Raw genomic sequence first — 17,860 nt, 5'->3', positions numbered from 1 at the left:
GAGGATCACTCCTGCCATCTATCTGCAATTCATATCCCAGGAGTAGACAACTGGGAGGCGGATTATCTGAGTCGTCAGACTTTCCATCCGGTGGAGTGGGAACTCCACCCAGAGGTTTTTGCCCAGTTGACTCAATTATGGGACATTCCAGACATGGATCTGATGGCGTCTCGTCAGAACTTCAAGGTTCCTTGCTACGGGTCCAGATCCAGGGATCCCAAGGCGACTCTAGTGGATGCATTAGTGACGCCTTGGTCGTTCAACCTAGCTTATGCATTTCCACCGTTTCCTCTCCTTCCCAGGCTTGTAGCCAGGATCAAACAGGAGAAGGCCTCAGTGATTCTGATAGCTCCTGCGTGGCCATGCAGGACTTGGTATGCAGACCTGGTGAATATGTCATCGGCTCCACCATTGAAGCTACCTTTGAGACAGGATCTTCTAGTGCAAGGTCCATTCGAACATCCAAATCTAGTTTCTCTCCAGCTGACTGCTTGGAAATTGAACGCTTGATTTTATCCAAGCGCGGATTCAGTGATAGATACTCTGGTCCAAGCCAGAAAACCTGTGACTAGAAGGATTTACCATAAAATATGGAAAGGATATATCTGTTGGTGTGAATCCAAGGGATTCTCATGGATTAATATTCCCAGGATCCTCTCCTTTCTAACAAGAAGGTTTGGATAAGGGATTGTCAGCGAGTTCTCTAAAAGGACAGAGATCTGCTTTATCTGTCTTGTTACACAGACGACTGGCAGCTGTGCCAGATGTACAAGCTTTTGTACAGGCTTTGGTCAGAATCAAACCTGTTTACAGACCTTTGACTCCTCCCTGGAGTCTAAATTTTTAGTTTTTTCAGTTCTTCAAGGGGTTCCATTTGAACCCTTACATTCCATAGATATCAAGTTACTATCTTGGAAAGTTCTGTTTTTGGTTGCTATTTCTTCTGCTAGAAGAGTTTCTGAACTATCTGCTTTGCAGTGTGATCCACCCTATCTGGTGTTCCATTCAGATAAGGTTGTTTTGCGTACCAAGCCTGGTTTTCTTCCAAAAGTTGTTTCCAACAAGAATATTAACCAGGACGACATTCTAATCCAAACGTCGTCTCTTTCCAAAGCAAAGGCTCATACAGACATTGTTCTAGCCTTTCTCATATCTCACGGGTGGAAGGTGAACGTAGAAAAGAGTTCCCTGTCTCCGTCGACAAGAGTTCCCTTCTTGGGAACGATAATAGATTCTTTAAAAATGAAGATCTTCCTGACAAAAGTCAGAAAGTCAAAGCTTCTAAAGCTTGTCAAGTTCTTCACAGGAAATAGTTGTCCCTTCTTTGTGTCCGAATCCAGTTTCAAAGAAGGAACATTTGTTACACCATTTAGATGTAGTCCGTGCTTTAAAGTTCTATTTAGAAGCAACAAAGGATTTCAGAAAAAACTTCTTTTTTGTTTGTCGTTTATTCTGGTAAGAGGAGAGGACAAAAAGCTACTGCTACCTCTCTTTCTTTCTGGCTGAAAAGCATTATCCGATTGGCTTATGAGACTGCCGGACGGCTCACAGCTCACTCTACTAGGGCTGTGGCTTCCACATGGGCCTTCAAGAACGAGTCTTCTGTTGATCAGATATGTGAGGCAGCAACTTGGTCTTCTCTGCACACTTTTGCCAAATTCTACAAATTTGATACTTTTTGCTTCTTCGGAGGCTATTTTTGGGAGAAAGGTTTTGCAAGCCGTGGTGCCTTCTGTTTAGGTAACCTGATCTGCTCCCTCCCTTCATCCGTGTCCTAAAGCTTTGGTATTGGTTCCCACAAGTAATGGATGACGCCGTGGACCGGACACACCAATGTTGGAGAAAACAGAATTTATGCTTACCTGATAAATTACTTTCTCCAACGGTGTGTCCGGTCCACGGCCCGCCCTGGTTTTTTAATCAGGTTTGAAAAATTTCTCTCTCTATACACTACAGTCACCACGGCACCCTATAGTTTCTCCTTTTTTTCTCCTAACCGTCGTCGAATGACTGGGGGGGCGGAGCCTGGGAGGGACTATATGGACAGCTCTTGCTGTGTGCTCTCCTTGCCTTTCCCTGTGGGGGAGGAGAATATCCCACAAGTAATGGATGACGCCGTGGACCGGACACACCGTTGGAGAAAGTAATTTATCAGGTAAGCATAAATTCTGTTTTCCAAAGAATTCTTAGGATTAGGACACAAAGAAGGGACAATAATTTCTCTACTAATGTTGTTGGAATTCACAACTTTAGGTAGGAACTTAAATGAAATCCGCAAAACCGCCTTATCCTGATGAAAAAATCAGAAAATCAGACTCACAAGAAAGAGCAGATAATTTAGAAACTCTTCTAGCAGAAGAGATGGCCAAAAGAAACAACACTTTCCTAGAAAGCAATTTAATGACCAAAGAATGCATAGGCACAAACGGAGGAGCCTGAAAAGTCTTCAAAACCAAATTAAGACTCCAAGGAGGAGAGATTAATTTAATGACAGGCTTGATACGAACCAAAGCCTGAACAAAACAATGAATATCAGGGAGTTTAGCAATTTTTCTGTGGAAAAAGACAGAAAGAGCAGAGATTTGTCCTTTCAAGGAACTTGCAGACAAACCCTTATCCAAACCATCTTGAAGAAACTGAAAAATTCTAGGAATTCTAAAAGAATGCCAAGAGAATTTATGAGAACACCATGAAATGTAAGTCTTCCAAACTTGATAATAAATCTTTCTAGAAACAGATTTACGAGCCTGCAACATAGTATTAATCACTGAGTCAGAGAAACCTCTATGACTAAGCACTAAGCGTTCCATTTCCATACCTTCAAATTTAATGATTTGAGATCCTGATGGAAAAAACGAACCTTGAGATATAAGGTCTGGCCTTAATGGAAGTGGCCAAGGTTGGCAACTGGACATCCGAACAAGATCCACATACCAAAACCTGTGTGGCCATGATGGAGCCACCAGCAGCACAAACGATTGCTCCATGATGATTTTGAAAATCACTCTTGGAAGAAGAACTAGAGGCAGAAAGATATAGGCAGGTTGATAACTCCAAGGAAGTGTCAATGCATCCACTGCTTCCACCTGAAGATCCCTGGACCTGGATAGGTACCTGGGAAGTTTCTTGTTTAGATGAGATGCCATCAGATCTATTTCTGGAAGCCCCTACATCTGAACAATTTGAAAAAACACATCTGGGTAAAGAGACCACTCTCCTGGATGTAAGGTCTGACGACTGAGATAATCCGTTTCCCAATTGTCTATACCTGGGAAATGGACCGCAGAAATTAGACAATAGCTGGATTCCGCTCAAGCAAGTATCCGAGATACTTCTTTCATAGCCTGAGGACTGTGAGTCCCACCCTGATGATTGACATACGCCACAGTTGTGACATTGTCTGTCTGAAAACCAATAAATGTCTCTCTCTTCAATAGAAGCCAAAACTGAAGAGCTCTGAGAATCGCACAGAGTTCCAAAATATTGATTAGTAATCTCGCCTCTTGAGATTTCCAAACCCCTTGTGCTGTCAGAGATCTCCAGACAGCTCTCCAACCTAAAAGACTCGCATCTGTTGTGATCACGGTCCAGGTTGGATGAACCAAAGAGACCCGTAGAACTATACGATGGTGATCTAACCACCAAGTCAGAGATAGTTGAATATTGGGATTCAAGGATATTAAATGTGATATCCTAGTATAATCCCTGCACCATTAATTCAGCATACAAAACTGGAGAGTTCTCATATGAAAACGAGCAAAGGGAATCGAGTCCAATGCTGCAGTCATGAGACCTAAAGCTTCCATGCATATAGCTACTGAAGGAAATAATAGAGACTGAAGGTTCTGACAAGCTGAACCCAATATAAATTGTCTTTTGTCTGTTAGAGACAAAGACATTGACATAATATATCTGGAAACCTAAAAAAGGTGACCCTTGTCTAAGGAATCAAGGAACTTTTTTGGTAAAATGATCCTCCAACTATGTCTTTGAAGGAACAACAGAAGTTGAATCATATGAGATTCTACATAACGAAAAAACTGAGCAAGTTCCAAGATATCGTCCAAATAAGGAAACACAGAGAACCTTTGAAAAGATTCCTAGAGCTGTCGCTAGGCCAGAAAGGAAGAGCAACAAATTGGTAATGCTTGTCTAAAAAAGAGAATCTCAGGGAGGCGGAGCTAGCGATGGACCTGAACAGTCGCATATGAGGAGAGCTCCGTGTCTAAATTGGTAAAGTCGGATGAAAATAACATTTATTGTCATCAAACTGCCCTCTAATTGAGAAAATTGGCAAGCAGGGAAGCTGGACATCTCATACCTAAGGCTCTGGGTCCAAGAGTGACCGATTAACCGGACAATTTACGAGACACTATAAAGGTACCTGCTAGATACCCACCTTCTTACTGCTGACACAGCTTACACCCGCTGCTCTGGAGGGTCGGGGCTCCGCTCCAGAGCATCGAGTCCAGATCCCAGCGAGGTGAGGAGAGAGAGAGAGGCGCAACACCTCTAGGAATAGGAGCAACGCCATTCAGGGGAGTATTTGGGGCCTAGCGGAGGAGCGCATCTACAGTACATTAGAAGGGACAGAGTACCCCAAAGACAGATCGGCAGTTGCAGGTAATGCCCACGGGTGCCCTCCTGGTGACCCCAGCAACTGTCCTGTGGCCCCGGTGATAGATTGCGGACAAGTTTGGAGGCCAGAGAAAGGGCACGAAACGGCGCTATCTTAGTTTGGAGGCCTTGAACCCGGCCGTCATAAAGTACTTACCGAAGGGCCACAGACAAGACCTGACAACATTCCGCAAGCAGGTAACCCTTTATTTACCCATATAGGGGCCCTCAGCTACTGAAATTGAGCTACAAGCAGTAGGTGAGCCCCTAAATAAATATCTGGCTGGGGCTGGGAACTGCAGTAGTTCTCATATGTTTATTGCCCCTTCAAATATCACCGGGAGGTGGGAGATTTTTGAGCAATCTTTTTGGGAACACTTGAACAGGAGGAGATAACTTGACAGTTGAAAGGGGACATAAAAGACACACACTACACTGGGATGCTTAATATATTAAACAATCAACTCCCTGAGGAGGCATGCTGTAAAGTGACTTATAGTACAAGTGTCCGGTTCCCCCCTGCCCCTGCTTTTATCTGGGAAAGGTGTTATGACTCCTGCCTCGGCTTCAAAGTGGTTTCACATAGGATCTGAGACACCAGCATGTCTCTGTGGGCCGGACAGCCATCTCTGTTATATATATGCTACAAGAGGACTCATGATTGAGGTGCAGCTTTGCCACTAAGTATGCCTGTATTCTCATAGGTCCTAAACTTTGGTTCTCATGGTGTCTAGTTAGCATCAATGCACTGATGATCTACATAAGTATTCAGCTGATTCCTGATAGATAGAGGCTTGTCACAACATTAGGCTGAGCAAGAAGTAAGCCAGACAGAAAGTTATAGTACAATGAAGGGCAAGAATCAGTCAGTCAAGGACTGTTTATCCAAAGCTCAAGCAAAGAAAAAAGCCATGCTCCAAGACAAAGGAATTTCAAAGAGGCTGATCTGACAGAAGCTACCTCAGATTCTAGTACAGAAGTGCAGACACAGCCCGCTAACAACTCCTTAGTACAGCAGATCAAGGAGGTATTCCAAATCGAATTAAAAGCTGCAATTAAAGATATAAGAAGTGATATCAAAGAGGTTAGTCAGAGAACTTCGGATCTAGAAGATAAAGTTGAAGAGATTGTTGAGGAAATCCCACGTATCCAAAATTCTGTACAGGCTCAACAAGAAAAAATTGAACAACTAGCGTCACAACTTGAAGATCTGGAAAATAGATCTCGGAGATCTAATGTAAGACTCAGAAATCTCCCAGAAACATACGATAAGCATCAAGATGTCCTTCTTCAGATCCTTCGTCATCTGCTACCAGAGGTAGAGGAGAGTTTTTTTTTGATTGATAGAATTCATAGAGCACTAAATAAACCAAAGGCCCCAAATATGCGTAGAGATGTCATTCTCAAATTTCATTATTACTTCCACCAAGGAGCGGCTTCTGCAAGCCACCAGAATGCAACAGCACATTGAATTTGAAGGACATCAATTACCATTTTTTGCTGACCTCTCTCCTATCACTCTGCGTAAGAGAAGGGAACTCAAACCAGTTACAATGGCTCTTATGAAAGCTCAGATCAAATACCGATGGTCATTTCCATTTCAACTTGTTTTCCTTTATAACAAAACCACATATTCCTGCACATCTTTAGAAGAAGGTATGGATCTAATTGGTCATCTAAGACTACTAAGAGAGGACACATCTGTACCATTACCACCTAGACCTCCCAGAAAACAGAATCAGCAGATGTGGAATAAAGCTCCTAAAGATACAGCACTCTCAAGAAACGTTGGGGATCAGTTGGGAGTAGAGTCAGACTCACAAAGTCAAGCTGCAATTGATGGAAGATGAGACTTTTACTTACCTGTTTGGGACCCAATGGGTCTAACCATTACCTCTTTTAAGTGTTGACGCATGTTACCCCTTCAATGTTTCGGCTAGAGGAGGACACCAGGCAGATCTGATCTGTCTACCTATTGAGACTCTTTGGACATTGTCTCGAGGACTATGAATATGAATGGGAGTCCAGGATCCATAAACTAACGTTATTTTAAATAGTTTGTTGTTATTGTTGATTTAATTACTAAACATGTTAGAGACAGAAAGTTATTTATTTAGGATTTGCCTCTGTTGCTGGGGGTTTGTAAGTTGATTCTATTAGAGATATGAGGGGGATGGAGAAATTAAACTACAACGCTGCTTTAGGGGCATATATAAGGTTACCACATACTATCCCTTGGTAGATAAGAGAGCACATTTCTATTCTTTTGGACCACTTCGAACCAGAGCAATTAGTGGGGAACACTCAACAACTCTAGACTTATATTAATGGGATCCCCCCTTCTACTTGACCCCAGTAGAATTATATTATATAATAGCTAGAACCCAACGCCCCTATCCCTTATATCCTAATTTATAATGTTGCTCTAATAACATCCCTTAATGACATAGTCTCATGCAGCAGCGTCTTCCTCTGAAATAAATCTCAAATTTATAAGATTAAGCCTGGTACTGTACATCTATCTAGAAAAATTGTAGTTACTTGTGCTATTCAAACCATTTATACACCATGTAACCACAAAATTATTGTTCACTGAACAATGGAGTATCTCGCACTGATACTAATGTTATTTGTTTGTATGTTTCTTATCGTTATTCTTTTTCTAGCTTATCTTTCTTTCTCTGGGAACACTCGTGAGGTCATAAAAGTAAAAGGTATGGTGGAGAATTGTGGAGGTTTTAGGTTATCCAGCTTACAACGTCAGTTTTCTCAGGTATTACTCTTTCAGAGGATATGTGTCAAGGGCTCTATTACACTTGTAGTGACACCTAGAGATGTCAGTTAAAATTATTTCACATAACGTGAGGGGATTACACTCCCACGTTAAACGGAAAAAAGCAATCACAGAATATAAAAATAGACAGGCACACATCATTATGTTACAAGAGACTCATTTCACATCTACGCAAAACCCGAAATACTGGGATTCAGCTTTTCCAATTCAATACCATTCATTTGGCCAAAAGAAAAAGAGAGGAGTCTACATTATACTACAAGCCTCCCTCAACTTCCAGGAAGAGGAGGTTGTTAGAGATTCAGAGGGGAGATTTATAATTCTAAAAGGGAAAATACACGGGAATACTGTAGTGCTGGGAAATATATATGCCCCAAACGAGAATCAGGGTAGTTTTTTAGCTAAAATTAGTAAACTACTGACCTCATGGAAAAACACAAAATTATCCTGGGTGGGGAATTTAACTCTTAATAATAAATTAGATAGATCCCCCTCGGTAGGAACATGCCCCAAGAAAATTCTGGGTGACTTCATTTTGGGCCATAGTTTGTTAGATGTATGGAGAATCCATAATTTGGGTGTCCGAAATTACACATTTTACTCATCAGCCCACAATTCCTTTACTAGGATCGATTATATCTTTGCAAGTCAAATCGCATGCCCCCTAACGACAAGCGCTGATATAGCACAAACTAGCTGGTCTGATCATTCCATAGTAGAAGGCTCACTAAGTGGGTTATTCTACCCTTCTAGGGATAGATCTTGGACTTTAGATCCATCCTTATTAAGGAATGAAATATTTTGTCAAAAACTTGTTCGTCAGATTAAACAGTTTTGGTCCGATAATCAGAAGTCAACGCCAAATCCATTAAATGTATGGGGGGCGTTCAAGGCTTTCCTTAGAGGAATCCTAATTAAAGAAAAAGCAAACATAAATAAAGATAAGAGAAAGCTAATAGAGGAAAAAATACAGGAAATTGAAGATCTTAATAGAAAACACATAATAGCTAGAAGCTCTAACTTAGCTAAGGTAATTCAAACTAAGAAAGCCAAATTGGATAAGTTGCTTGATGAAGAATCTCTAGCTTCCTTAAGAATCATTGATGCACATTATTTTGTGTATGCTAACAAACCTGATCGTATGTTAGCCAGGAAAATCAGAAACATGACGAGAAATACCTCTATTCCCCAGCTCCAGTTGCCCTCAGGATCAGTAACCAATAATCCTTTGGATATTGCGAATTCATTCGCTGATTTTTATCAATCCCTATACAACTTGCCAAAACCTCTAGAATCATCCATAATACACAAAATAAAAACGTTTCTAGACAATTGTCATTTACCCAAACTTGATGAAACTATTTTAGATGATCTAAACTCCCCAATTACAGCTCAGGAGGTAGCCACATTCATAAAGCAACTCAAAAGTAATATGGCCCCGGGTCCCGATGGTTATTCAGGAAGTTTTTATAAAAAAATTTCAATTGATCTTATCCCTCATTTAGTTGAATCATTCAATTACATAATGGGATGGGGGTTATCCCACCTGAACTATTAGCAGCTAGGATATGCGTAGTACCTTGACCGGGCAAGGATAAATTTCATTGTAAAAATTACAGGCCAATATCGCTTATTAATACGGATCTTAAACTCCTCACAAAAATATTAGCCAATAGGTTAAATCCCCATTTACCTAAATTAATTTCAGATGATCAAGTAGGATTTGTACTAGGAAGGGAAGCACCTGATAATGTTCGAAGGGTAATTGATTTAATTGACTTTGCCACAGGTGAGGGAATGCCTTCTCTGTTCCTATCTTTGGATGCAGAGAAGGCATTCAACAGAATTCACTGGGATTACATGTTCGAAACCCTCTTCGGAATCTTGGGCTCATTTATAAAAGCTATACGGGCCATCTATACTGGCCCGTATGCATTCCTTAGAATTGTGGGTTCTCAATCCAGGAGAATCAATATTTACAACGGTACAAGGCAAGGGTGCCCATTGTCACCCTTGTTATTTGCAATATATATATAGACCCCTAGCCGCTAGTATTAGAAATAACAAAGATATTGCTGGTATAAGGGTAGGTAAGTCTGTCCATAAATTGTCTTTATTCGCAGACGATATCATATTGACAATTAGCAAACCCCTATTGTCACTACCGATTTTATACAATCTCCTAATACATTTTGGCGCCTTATCTGGCTATAAGATAAATAATGACAAATGTGAGGCGATTGAGGTACATCTTCCTAACCATACAAAAAAGTTATTAGAAATAAATTTTAACTTCAAGAGGGCCACCCAAGCTATCAAATATCTTGGAGTCTTTATCCCATATAGCCTAAGAGATTTGTACAAGCTTAACTACTCTCCCCTCTATAAATCCCTTCTCAAAGAAATGAAAACCTGGAGCTCTTATAAGATCTCATTCTATGGAAAAATGGTGGTCAGTAAAATGGTAATTCTTCCAAGACTTTTATACTTGTTTAGATCACTCCCCATTAATGTTCACTCGAAAGACATCAAAGAATTTCAGAAACATGTTTTGGAATTTATATGGTTTAATAAAAAGGCTCGGATAAATAAACACACCCTTTTAAAACATAAAGAGCAAGGAGGGTTGGGAATACCTGACTTCCAGGCTTATTACAATTCAGCTAGACTAGCGCAAACAACGCAACTATTTAATCCTAAAACCAACTTAGCATGGGTCCATTTAGAAAGTGAAATGTTAAACCTCAATCCGATATGTCAAATGTTCTGGACACATAAAAAAGACAGACCTAGCTCTTGGATGAAATATGTATCACTGTCACATACCTTAGGTATGTGGGATAGCAAGCAAAAAAAAATTGACCTGATCCCTGAAAGTTCACCTCTGACACCTCTAGTGGTATTCTCAAATAAGTACAGAAGCCAAACCAGCGAAATTTGGGCTAATAAGGGCCTATACAGGATAGCTGATACATTGCGAGGCACTGACGTCCTCTCATTTACACAGTATAATGACCTCATGTCCTCTACACCACAATCCTGGTTTCACTATTTCCAGCTAATGTCCAGAGTAGAAGATGTCTATAGACCTGGAAAGCTACACACTACCACACTATTTGAAAAACTATGTAGTCATGACACTAGAGTTAAAGGTGCAATTTCTAGCTTATATAGATTCTTATGTACAAAGGGGCCACCAGTTAAATTACACTTCATTAAAAAGTGGGAGGCAGAAACCAACCTCTCTATAGATATCAAGGACTGGGCTCACATAATTCAAAAAGGTTTAGCTTGTTCCATTAGTGCAAACCTGAAATAAAACTATATAATTGTGCTATATAGATGGTACTTACATCCAAGTGGAATTAAACATCCTAATGCAACCACAAACGCCAATAATGCGACTCAATGCTATCGAGGCTGCCAGGTAGAAGGCACCTACGCCCACATGTGGTGGGAGTGCCCAAAGAGTGCAATAGTGTGGGCATCTACTTCTAAGTTATTAAGCGAAATATTTAACAAACAAATTGTACTAACCATGGAGCAAGCCCTCCTACACTTTCCTGTTTTGGGGATATCAAGACATTCCTCAAAACTAGTAGGTATCATATGCACGGCAGTAAGAACAATCATAGCAAAGTATTGGAATACTTCAATACCCCATTATAATGTTATACTCAATAAAATCAAATTCTACTATCAAATGGCAAACATTGCATCCTCACTATTAGATAACAGAAACGAGTTTCTGAGGATCTGGGAGGACTGGATAGTGTGGGAAGATACAGTTAGAATGCAATCAAGACGGAGTATTAGAAACCAGGAGAGTTAGGATATGGTTAAAATAATAAACAGGCCTTACGAGTGTTCACCAAAACTTTTCCCTCTTTCTCCTCTCTCTTTTCTTTCTCTCTTTACCTTTGGACTCCCTTGTCCTATCTCTTTCTTTATTATTATTCCTGTCATTGTTAACTTGGAAAACACAGGAGGTAACCACTGCCTTAAATTATTGGACAATACAGGTTAATTTTCTCTGTTAAGCCATGGTCCTTTTGTTGCTATGATTGTTACTGATATATTATCTGTACTATTGTGGAAATTTTCAATAAAAAATATTTCAATATAAAAAAGAGAATCTCAGAAAATGAAAATAATCTGAATGAAACAGAATATGAAAATATGCATCCTGTAAGTCTATTGTGGGCAAATAATGCCCTTGCTGAACAAAAGGCAGAATAGACCTTATAATCACCATTCTAAAAGATGGTACTCTTACATGACAATTCAAAAGATTTTCTTTCTTTGGGACAATGAATAATTCTGAATAAAACCCCAGACCCCGTTCCTGAAACGGAACTGGTATGAATACCCCAGATAACTCCAGGTCTGAAACACACTTCAGGAAAATCTGAGCCTTTACTGGGATTGCTGGAATATGTGAGAGAGAAAAAGACTTCTCACAGGCGGTCTTACTCCTATTCTGTACCCCTGAGAAATAATCTTCTGAATCTAAGGAGTTTGGACCGAATTGAACCAAACAACTTTAGAAAAATCTTAACCTGCCCCCTACCAGCTAAACTAGAATAAGGGCCGCACCTTCATGCAAATTTGGGGGCTGGCTTTGATCTCTTAAATGGCTTGAATTCATTCCATTTTGAAGAAAGCTTCCAATTAGAAACATATTACTTGGGGAAGAATTAGGTTTCTGTTCCTTATTAAGAACAAAAACGGTTATAAGCTTAAGATTTACCCTTAGAACTTAATCTTGAGGCAAAAAAACTCCCTTCCCCACAGTAACAGTTGAAAGTATTGAATCCAACTGTGAACCACAGTGTAATCCAATACTTGTTGCGCTAAAGTTTTCAACCAAAAAAGATGAAACAGCTGCAACATCAGCCAAAGAAATTGCAGGCCTAAGAAAAGGACCTGAAAATAAATGAATTTTCCTTAGATAAGATACAAGTTTCCCATCTGAAGGATCTTTAAAATAAATACTATTTTCCATAGGAATAGTAGTACGTTTAGCAAGAGTGGAGATAGCCCCATTAACTTTGGGGATCTTTTCCCAAAACTCCAAACTAACTGCTGGCAAAGGATACAATTTTTAAAACATTAAAGAATTAATAAAAGAAGTACCAGGCCTATTCCATTCCCTAGCATTAGGATATGAAAAAAACTTCTGAAGTAACCACAGGAGGTTAATAAACAGAATTTAAATGTTAACTAGCCTTAAAATCAAGAGGACTAGTCTCCTCAATATCCAATATAATCAACACTTTTTCAACAAAGAACGAATGTACTCCATTTAAAATAAAAAAGTAGATTTGTTAGTGTCAATATCTGATGAAGGATCTTCTGAATCAGATAGATCCTCATCAGAGAAGGATAATTCAGTATGTTGTCGGTCATTTGAAAATTCATCAACTAAATGAAAAGTTGAAAAAAGACCTTTACATTTTATTAGAAGGCGGGATGGCAGACATAGCCTTCTGAATAGAATCAGAAAAATATTCTTATAAATTCACAGGTATATCTTGTACATTAGATGTTAAAAGAATAGCAATAGACAATGCATTAATACTGATGGACATTTTCTCTGCATGTAAAAGGTTATCATGATAACTTATAACAAACCACAACTAAAGATAAAAAATTTATAACATAAAAAAAAAATTAACTAAGCTTTGGTAGGACTGATATCAGTCAGCAGGAATCCAACAGTGTTTTCTGATACAGGAACAGTTTTGAGACATCTTGCAAATGTAAGAGAAAAAATAACATGTAAAGCAAAATATCAATTTTCTTATATGACAGTTTCAGGAATGGGGTAAAAAAATGCAAACAGCATAGCCTTCTGACATAGAAAAAAAAGACCAGAGGCAAAAGGAATGGGGTTGTAAAAAAAAAAAGAAAATATTTGGCGCCAAGTATGACGCACAACAAACAGATACATTTTGGCATTTTGCGCCCTCGCGAGCCTAATACAGCCCGCAATTTAAAAGAGTCAATTTGAAAAAGACTAAACCCCAGGTAAGTATTTTTTTCTTCTTAAAAATGCATTTCCCAGATATGAAACTGACAGTCTTCTAGAAAAGGAAATATACTGGAACCTGAATCATGGCAAATATAAGTAAAATACATATATTTAGAACTTTATATAAAGTGCCAAACCATAGCTAAGAGTGTCTTAAGTAAAAGAAACATACTTACCAAAAGACACCCATCCACATATAGCAGATAGCCAAACCAGTACTGAAACGAGAATGAGTAGAGGTAATGGTATATAAGAGTATATCGTCGATCTGAAAAGGGAGGTAGGAGATGAATCTCTACGACCGATAACAGAGAACCTATGAAATAGATCCCTGTTAGGATGACCATTGTATTCAATAGGTGATACTCCCTTCACATCCCTCTGACATTCACTGTACTCTGAGAGGAACCGGGCTTCAAAAAATGCTGAGAAGCACATAGCAACGTAGAAATCTAGCACAAACTTACTTCCCCACCTCCATAGGAGGCAAAGTTTGTAAAACTGAATTGTGGGTGTGGTGAGGGGTGTATTTATAGGCATTTTGAGGTTTGGGAAACTTTGCCCCTCCTGGTAGGATTGTATATCCCATACGTCACTAGCTCATGGACTCTTGCCAATTACATGAAAGAAAAGTGATCTCTTAATTCCTGCTATTTTTTTATCATGCATGTCACACACTGTTAATGTCGGGAATTGCAATGTGCAGAAATGTAACCTCCTGTGAGTGTTTCTGTGGGTGTCTGTGTTTATGTCTTTGTGCTTTTGTTGGTGTCTCTAGGAGTGTGTATTTTTTTTCTGTGGGTCTCTCTGTGAGGGTGTGTGTGTGTCTGTCTTTGTACATTTTCTGTGGATGTCTCTGTGAGGGTGTGTGTGTGTATGTCTTTGTGCATTTTCTGTGGATGTCTCGGTGAGGGGGTGTATGTATGTTTTTGTGCATTTTCTGTGGATGTCTCTGTGAGGGGGTGTGCGTATGTCTTTGTGCATTTTCTGTGGATGTCATAGTAAGGGTGTGTGTGTATGTCTGTGTATTTTCTGTGGATGCCTCTGTGAGGGTGGGTTTGTATGTTTTTGTGTGTTTTCTGTGGATGTCTCTGTGAGCATGTGTGTGTGTGTGTATGTATGTCTGTGTTTTCTGTGGATGTCTCTGTGAGGGTGTGTGCATATGTATGTCTGTGTATTCTGTGGATGCCTCTGTGAGGGTGTGTGCGTATGTCTTTGTGCATTTTCTGTGGGTGCCTCTGTGAGGGTGGGTGTGTATTTCTTTGTGTGTTTTCTTTGGATGTCTCTGTGAGGATGTGTGTGTGTGTATGTATGTCTGTGTATTATGTGGATGCCTCTGTGAGGGTGTGTGTGCGTATGTCTTTGTGCATTTTCTGTGGGTGGCTCTGTGAGGGTGTGTGTGTATTTCTTTGTGTGTTTTCTGTGGATGTCTCTGTGAGGGTGTGTGTGTGTATGTATGTCTGTGTTTTCTGTGGATATCTCTGTTGGGGCGTGTGCGTATGTCTTTGTGCATTTTCTGTGGTATCTGTGAGGGTGTGTGCGTATGTCTTTGTGTGTTTTCTTTGGATGTCTCTGTGAGGGTGTGTGTGTATGTATGTCTGTGTATTCTGTGGATGCCTCTGTGAGGGTGTGTGCATATGTCTTTGTGCATTTTCTGTGGGTGCCTCTGTGAGGGTGTGCGCGTATGTCTTTGTGTGTTTTCTGTGGATGTCTCTGTGAGGGTGTGTGCGTATGTCTTTGTGCATTTTTTTGTTGGTGTCTCTGTGAGGGTGTGTGTGTATGTATGTCTTTGTGTATTTTCTATGGATGCCTCTGTAATGGTGGGTGGGTATCTGTGTGTTTTCTGTGGATGTCTCTGTGAGGGTGTGTGTGTGAGGGTGTGTGTATGTGTATGTCTTTGTGTATTTTCTGTGGATGCCTCTGTGAGGGTGTGTGTTTGTATATCTGTGTGTTTTCTGTGGATGGCTCAGTGAGGGTGTGTGTATATGTCTGTGTTTTCTGAGGGTGTCTCTGTGAGGTTGTGTGCACATGTATGTGTGTTTTCTGTGGGTGTCTCTATGATGGTGTTTGCATATGTCTGTGCATTCTGTGGGTGTCTATGTGAGGGTGTGTGTGCCTGTCTTTGTGTGTTTTCTGTGGATGTCTCAGTGAGGGTGTGTGTGTCTGTGTGTTTTCTGTGGGTGTCTCTCAGTGTGTGTGTATATGTCTTTGTGTGTTTTCTGTGGGTGTCTGTGAGTGTGTATGTTTTTGTGTGTTTTCTGAGGCTGTCTCTGTGGGTGTTTCCTTGGGTTTATGTGCAAGTTTGTGTTTGAGTTTGTTTGTTTTTGTCCATTGTCTGTTCCTTTTTAGGACATTTTGATCTCACTACTGATTATTCACATCCTTCTACAGACTTTGAGACTAATGAGACCTTTCCGGAAGTCACCAATCCACCACTTAACCTTTAAATTATTGTTTAGGCAGTTCAGGGCCCTTCCTTTCAGCCACTTCATGCTGTTGTCATCATATAGTTGGCATCTTCCTTGACAAAAAGTTAATCAGAACTGCTAGAGTGTCTATATGTGAATCCTTATGTGTGAATTTCAGTGTATGAGTGTGTCTGTGTGTTTCTGTGTTTGTGTGTTACTACCTTTACAACATTTCCAAGTTTGACTACACTTAAGGGACAGTTTACTCAAAAAATGTCTCCCAATTAATTTGTTCCCAATGGTGCACTTTACCGCCTGGAGTATATTAATTTGTTTACAAGTACTTCCTTTACCCTTATATTGGCATTTTAAATAGTTGATTTAGCCTTTAGTATCCCCACCTATTCTGAAAGTTTTTGGCCTAGCGTCAAGCTATAGATAAGCTGTGTAAACACAGACATCAGAAGAAATTACACTCCCAGTGGGGTATAGAAGAGATAAGGTAATAAAATGTAAATTTTCCATTTTTCTCTCCAGGTATTGGCCTTTGGTTTATGGACAGATATAAGATAAAGAAGCATTATATGTACACAATGTGGTAAAGTAATGAGATCTGATATACCTATAAGCTCAACCCATTTTATTAGGTTGTGGCTTCAAAATACAAAATCAGTTATTTCATATACACAAATAAACCTTAAAAAGCTAATTCTCATACATGTTATACTCTGCAACTGGTTAATAAAGTAATTGGCAACACATTAAGGGAAAAAACATTTTACAGTAAACTGTCCCTTTAAGAATAAAGTGCATATACGTTTTAGTCACTTGGTCAAAAATTGCACATGTCAAAGGGGGGGGGGACTGATCAATGGTTAAGTATGGGGTCCCAAAATTTCTAGTGGCGGCCCTGTTAATTTGATAGATATTTGTATGGGTATGGCCAACCCCACAAATGTAATACCTAATATCTCTGTAACTATATTAAATCTAACAAAACAACTGCCTGAATATACTTGATCTAACAAGTATCTATCAAATTAGATAACTTTTCATTCAATATTTTGTTAAGGGGCTAATGAAGCTTAGCCCCCGCCAAATAATTGTTAATACCAGCTTTTGCTTGTTACATCTAAAGTAAAAAACACTTGATGTAACCTGATCTAACCAAGATCTATTAGACTGAAAGATTTTTTTTTTGTCTGAAATTTTGCTATGGAGGACAGCCCCCCAATTGAATACCTAATATCTATGTCATTGTGTTAACAAAACAACTGCCTAAATATACCTGACCTATTAAATATCTATCAAATTAAATAACTTTTTGTCCAATGTTTTTTAAGTGGGGGGGGGGGGGGCTGATTATGGGTTAACCCCACACCAAATTATTGTTAATATACACCTAGATTACAAGTTTTGCGCTATATTATATTATATAAAGGTTGCGTTATTTCACCCTCCATAGCGCTGCCATTACAAGTTTTTAAAAAGCCGCCTTGTGCGTACGATGTGGTGATGAGCTCCATACCGCACAAAATATAAGCGTTGCTTTCAGGACCGTCTTTAACACAGGGCAAAAGGGGCAGCTGCCCAGGGCCCAGTCTCTGTTGAGGGGCCCAAGAGTCCTAAAAAAAAAAAAAAAAAAAAAAAAATTTTTTTTTTTTTATGGTTCATACCAGACTGCTGATGTGACATGTGGAACACACACATTCAGTCCTAATACTGTCACAGTCAAAAGTACTCTGCTTATATATATTTTTTTTTTTAAAAACTGCCAGACCGTGCCGGTGTCATGTGACGTGCCAAGCTATTGCCATGTGCTGTTTTAGATGTGCACTGTGCAGCACTGAATGCAAAGCCCTAACTTAGCATCCAGCCATTTCCACTGCATCAGAAAAGGTCCTACTGGGGTTACCACTGTTACCAGGTCACTGCTCTGGTGGTGGGGATTGTTTCTGGGTAGGGCTGACTGTAGGCACATGCAGCTGGAGCGGCAGGCATGTGAGG

Source organism: Bombina bombina, chromosome 6 (assembly GCF_027579735.1).
Source record: "Bombina bombina isolate aBomBom1 chromosome 6, aBomBom1.pri, whole genome shotgun sequence".
In the NCBI taxonomy this organism is placed as follows: domain Eukaryota; kingdom Metazoa; phylum Chordata; class Amphibia; order Anura; family Bombinatoridae; genus Bombina; species Bombina bombina.
The sequence above is the reverse complement of the archived record's forward strand: the minus strand, read 5'-3'. Positions refer to the sequence as shown.